The sequence below is a fragment of the Phacochoerus africanus genome, chromosome 9 (assembly GCF_016906955.1).
Source record: "Phacochoerus africanus isolate WHEZ1 chromosome 9, ROS_Pafr_v1, whole genome shotgun sequence".
Taxonomy (NCBI): domain Eukaryota; kingdom Metazoa; phylum Chordata; class Mammalia; order Artiodactyla; family Suidae; genus Phacochoerus; species Phacochoerus africanus.
Window position 1 is genome coordinate 23,606,370 of NC_062552.1, and position 6,442 is coordinate 23,612,811.

The 6,442-nt window shown below is 46.1% G+C and overlaps 1 pseudogene; it reads left to right on the forward strand.

The window, feature by feature from the left end:
• Nucleotides 1–5,437: 5,437 nt before the first annotated feature.
• On the forward strand, nucleotides 5,438–5,535 carry LOC125137092 (uncharacterized; annotated as a pseudogene).
• Nucleotides 5,536–6,442: the final 907 nt, after the last annotated feature.

Here is a 6,442-nt window from a genome sequence, read left to right on the forward strand (position 1 = left end):
CTAATCAGTTGAGTTTAAAGTAGGGAGATTAGGAGTTCCCGCTGTGGCTAAGCAGAAATGAATCTGACTAGTATCCAGGAGGATGGAGGTTCAATCAGTGGGTCGGGGATCCAGTGTTGCCATGAGCTATGGTGTAGGTCACAGATGCAGCTCAGACCCCAAGTTGCTGTGGCTGTGGTGTAGGCTGGCGGCTGTAGCTCAGATTAGACCCCTAGCCTGGGAACTTCCATATGCCTCAGGTGCAGCCCTAAAAAGCAAAGAAGTAAAAAATAAAGCAGGGAGGTTATTCTAGATCATCCAATCATCCTTAAAAGTAGAGGCGAGAAGCAGAAGAGGTAGAAGCATGAGAAGTACTCAGCCTGATGTTTCTGGCTTTGAAGATTGAGGATGGGGAGCCAGGAGCAGAGGAAGTGGGTGGCTATTAGAAGCTGGAGAAAGCAAGGAGATGAATTCCAGATGGAACCCAGCCCTGCCGACACCTTGGTTTTAGCCCTGGAAGACCCACTATAGAATCAGAGGGCTTTGATAATAAATGTGTGTCGTTTCACACATTTCAAACAAAAGTTTGTGATAATTTGTTACAGCAGCAGATAGGAAACCAATACACTTGCTTTCCCTGTCTCTCTGGGGCTCTTTGGGACTGTCTGCACTTGTCTGTTTTTGCCCCTTCCAATTTGTCACTTTTTCTGGATTTCTCTCCCTCCCTGGGCCTTCTAGTCTGTCCTCCCACCCTACCCCCCGCCCCCAGATTGCTTCATTTTCTTGGCTCTCCAAGGCCTCTTGGACATTGGGTTCTTTCTGGATCTGGGCCTGGAGTATTAGAGAAATGCCTCCCAGTCTCACTGAGAACCTTGTATTGTGACCAGTCCAAAAGCCTTTCTGTGACTCTCAAGTTCTTGTCAATGGTTTGCATCTTTGGTTGCACATTAAAATCATTGGGGGAACTTTTAAACTCCTGAAGTCCAGGAGACACCTCAGATCAATTAAACAGAATATCTGGGGATGAGTCCCAAGAATCAGGAGTTTTAAAAGCTCTCCATCTTCTCATTCAGGGCTCAACTCAAAGGAAATGTCTTTCATCATTGTGTCTCAAGTAGGTTTCCTCCAAGGTATTGCTTGGGGTCTCTCTACCCAGATTTATTGACTTGTGGTATTTATCACTATCTGAAATGATCTAGTGATCTGGTTTGGTCTGGTTCTATTCAGTGGAAAGTAGCTTTATAGGAACAGGAACCTGGACTTCATGTATACTGCTGCTTTCCCAAAACCTGGAACAGTGCCTTGCACACAACAGGTCTCAATAAATATATACCCAGTCATTGAATTGGCCATCACCAATTGGACAAAGTGAAGGGTCTGAATTTTTTTTTTTTTTTTTTTTTTTTGCCATGCCTGCAGCATGTGGATATTCCCAGGCCAGGGATTCAACCCACACCATAACAACGACCCAGGACACTGTAGTGACAACATCAGATCCTTAACCCACTGTGCCACAAGGGAACTCTGCTAAAGGGTCTTTCGACTTACTCTGCTTTGATCTTCAAAATGCCAGACAAAGATACTCTTATATTTCTCAATCAACAGTCATTCCTCGCTGGCAGATGCCAGGCACAGTGCTGGGGATTCTCACGTGATATGAGACAGGGCGTTCAGCTCACGATCTTGTTGTCACTTGCTTTCCTTAATCAGAGGATGAGGATTTCTGCTAACAATACTTGCGCTCAGATTTTAAGTTGTGGTTGCTGTGAGTTCACACAATGATTCTAGGACAGATAGTATAAGGAAAAGGCATTTGAAAACAGACACTGCCAGGAAATGTCTCACTTCTCAAGACTTTCTCCCTCCCTCGCCAGAATCCCCAGCTACTCTACACCTGATCCTCTAATTCCCCCTTGGGGTTTTCTACCTCCAGAGAGCCAGATGGGTGGAGGTGATCTTTGGTGTGTGTTGGCTTGGCTTGGCTTGCTCCAGTTGACCGTGACTGGATCCTGCCTCTCTGTTAGCACCACATCTTCTTAATATAGGTGCCTTCCACATAACTGTTCCCACCCCTTTCCAACTCTGTCCAGGATGACTGCTCGTGCGTGGTGTTGTGGAATGTTGCAGCCAGATACCCACACTTGGCACTGGGGATGCTAGAGTGGGATCACCTTACTCATGCCTTCCTTTCTTATCCTTACCCTCCTTTTTTTTCTCTCTCTTTGCTTATTCTTCAGTCTGTCTCTTCCCCCATCAGTGACCTCCCCATCTCTTTAAAGAGTCTACAAGTCTTTAGGAAACTTGGAGAGGGAAAGGTAGGTATGAAAAGCTATTTGGGAAACCGATGACCAGTTAGCCATGGCCCCTGCCCTTAGGAAGTACGATAAGGCAAGCGAAGTATATTCATTATCAAGCAAAATCTGCCATTACTGAATTAGGGAGAGTGAGAAGGCAAATACAATATATCCATCATCAACTGAGATCTGTCATTACCACGCTGTAAAGGTGCACTGAGGGAAGAAGAGTGAGTGGAGGATTATGTTTACAGATCAGAGAGGGCATGGAAATGATTTCAGGAGGGCTTTCTGGAGAAGGTAGCTTGTAAATGAAGGGCGGGTTGGGTTGGGTGGGAGAGAAATGAAAAAGCCTGAACCAAGAAAGTCAGGCATCTTTGGGGAAAAGACCAGAAGTGGGAAAAGAGGCCCAAGGGTAAGGTAAAGTTGACCATAATTCTTTCTCAGTTCCCACACACCATGCCCATTAAAGAGGTTCTTTAATCTCAGTTGCTTCTATAAAAACTCTTTTTCTTAAAGACTGCTGCTCACAGAGTGCTTTCACATAACTGAAAGGCCTGTTAGAGCATGGCAGCTTTCCTACTCAATGGCTCCAAGAGCTCTGGGTATAACATCAGGAAGGGGGAACTTGAGGTAGAGACAGAGGATGAAGAGTCAATCAGATTAACCCAAGAATCCTGGTGCTCAAAAAAGTGACCAAAATTATAGGACTGTCACCCCCATACCCCAACCCTATAACAGCTGTGTGGCTGAGAGTCCAACCATTTTGCAGTCAGGACTCCAGGATTCTAGCCTGGTAAGGGATGTGCCCAGGCTCAAAGAGCCAGTTAGAAGCAGAGCCGGGACTGAATTCAGATCCACTGCCTGCAAATCCTAGGATCTTTCCCTTAAACATTACTTCCTCTCTTTTGAGACTTTATTTTCTCTTTTCTGTCCCTTCTGGGAGCCTCCCTCTCCCTTTAAATCCCTGCTCAAGGCTAATATTTTCTCCAAGATGTTGCCCCTCTTTCTTTCTTTCTTTTTTTCTTTTCAGGGCCACACCCAAGGTACATGGAGTTTCCCAGGCTAGGGGTCCAATTGGAGCTACAGCTTCTAGCCTATACCACAGCCACAGCAACACCAGATCTGACCCGTGTCTGTGACCTACACCACAGCTCACAGCAATGCCGGATTGCCGACCCTCTGAGCAAGAGCAGCGATTGAACCTGCATCCTCATGGATGCTAGTCAGATTCATTTCTGCTGTGCCACGACAGGAACTCCCGCCCCTCTTTCAAGTTCATTCTGGATGTTCATTTATCCTCTATCCTTCTGATAATCCCCCATCAATGTCACTGGCATTTAAATTTTTTTTGTCTTTTGTTGTTGTTATTGTTGTTGTTGTTGTTGTTGTTGCTATTTCTTGGGCCGCTCCCGCGGCATATGGAGGTTCCCAGGCTAGGGGTTGAATCGGAGCTGTAGCCACCGGCCTACGCCAGAGCCACAGCAACTCGGGATCCGAGCCGCGTCTGCAACCTACACCACAGCTCACGGCAACGCCGGATCGTTAACCCACTGAGCAAGGGCAGGGATCGAACCCGCAACCTCATGGTTCCTAGTCGATTTGTTAACCACTGCGCCACGACGTGAACTCCTAAATTTTTTTTTTTAGTGGGGGAGGCACTCCACGGTATATGGCGTTCCAGAGCCAGGGATCAGATCTAAGCCACAGTTGCGACCTACACCAACCACAGGTGTGGCAAGTTCGGATCCATAACCCACTGTGCCAGGCCAGGGATAAAACCTGTATCCACAGCCAGAACTTCTTTATCCATCCTTTAAATCCCCCCTTAAACATTCAGTAGTCATTCTTCTCTTCTCAATATTCCCGAGGCCTTCTTATTCCCTGATCCTTTAGCAGGGTTCCTGTAAAAGCCCTACATTCATTCATCCCTTCATTTAATCATCCAGCAGCTATTTGCTAAGCACCTCCTATATGTTCCAGGAGTTAGGATACAGCGGTGAGCAGGCCAGCCATGGGCCCTTATCCTCTGGCAACTTAGAGTCTATTGGGGAAAAATGAACAATAAGCAAGTAAACAAATATATTAACATGATCATTACAGATGTGGTAAGTGCTCTGGAGAATATAAAGTGGGTAGTAGAAGAGGAATTAACTGGAGAAGGCGCAAAATGCTTTTAATAGGGTTTTTTTTTAATTTAATTTAATTTTTTTTGTCTTTTTTTTTTTTTTTTTTTTTTCCCTTTTCTAGGGCCGCTTCTGCAGCATATGGAGGTTCCCAGGCTAGGGGTCCAATGGGAAGTTGCAGCTGGCCTACACCAGAGCCACAGCAACGCAGGATCCGAGCCACGTCTGCAACCTACACCACAGCTCATGGCAACGCTGGATCCTCAACCCACTGAGCAAGGCCAGGGATCGAACCCGAAACCTCATCATTCCTAGTCGTATTCGTTGACCACAGAGCCACGACGGGAACTCCTTAATAGGGTTTAGAAAATGCTTCTCTGAGGAGGTGGCATCTGAGCTGAGCCCTGACTGATGAGAGGGAGCCAGAGTGAGAAGAGTTGGGGAGAGCTTTCCAGGCAGCAGGAACAGGAGGTGCAAAGGCCCTGAAGTACAGAAGATCTTGATGGAGATCAAATACTCTGCACTGTATAGAATAGTTTAATATGAGATTGGAGAAGTACGAAGAACCAGGCTGTGCAGGACCACAGGGACTCAGACAAGAAGTTAGGTTTTGTTCTAGGAATGGAATGCCACTGAAAGGGAGTTCCTGTTGTGGCGCAGTGGAAACGAATCCTACTAGTATCCATGAGGTTGTGGGTTTAATCCCTGGACTCACTCAGTGGGTTAAGGATCCAGTGTTGCTGTGAGATGTGGTGTAGGTCACAGATGCGGCTCAGATCCTGTGTTGCTGTGGCTGTGGTGTAGGCTGGCAGCTGTAGCTCTGGTTAGACCCCTGGGAACCTTCATATGCTTTAGGTGCAGCTCTAAAAAGCAAAAAAAATAAAAATAAACATAAAAAAAGAATGCCACTGAAGGCATTTACAGTGTCTGTATTTAGACACTCACTTTGTCCTGCTTGTCTTTTCTCTCCATTTCTTTTTCTGACTCTCATATTTATATTCCTTCTTCTCGTATTTATATTCAAGATGAGCATCTCTTGTGCAGCACATACACTAAAATTGGAATGATACAGAGAAGATTTGCATGGCCACCTGTATAAGGATAACACACAAATTCATGATGCATTCCATATTTTTAAAAAAGAATGTATATATATGTGTGACTGGGTCACTTCGCTGTACAGCAGAAATTAGCACAACCTTGTAAATCAACTATACTTTAGTCGAAAAATACACAAAAAAAGAAAAAAAAAAGATGAGCATCTCATTTCCATGCCCACTTCCCGTGGGGGAGAATGAGTCTTCCAAACCACCATTGTATTAACCAGTCCAGTGCACCACGTGGAGCTACTCTGAGTCTGGTCCCCGCCTCTGAAACAAAGTTCAAAGCATCAGTGATCTGTAGAATATTAGAATTGAAAGGCTCATTAACCCCTACATTACAGATAAGAAAATTGAGGCCCAGAGGGGTGTCCTAGCTTGTCCAGGGGAAGCCTCTGTGGACTGTATCCCTCAAGAGTGCAAGAGCAGGTTGCTTCCTGTCGCTTAGATGTTTATTTCGACTAAAAGGATCTTAACTGACCAACTTTTTTTTTTTTTGTCTTTTTGCCATTTCTTGGGCTGCTCCCGAGGCATATAGAGGTTCCCAGGCTAGAGGTCTAACCGGAGCTGTAGCCACCCGCCTACACCAGAGCCACAGCAACTCGGGATCTGAACCGTGTCTGCAAACTACACCACAGCTCACGGCAACGCCGGATCGTCAACCCACTGAGCAAGGGCAGGGATTGAACCCGCAACCTCATGGTTCCTAGTCAGATTCGTTAACCACTGCGCCACGACAGGAACTCCTTAACTGACCAATTATTGTATGTCCATAGTTGGGGCCCAACTTGATGAGGAATAGAAGGAGCAAATGGCAAGGTCTTCACCCAGCCACACTGGGGTGTGATGGTGTGCACAACAACCACTGCCCTCCTGCAGCTTAGGGTCTGAGGGTGAGAGAGATCCTGACCAATCACGTGCCATGTACAAACTGTGAGATGCA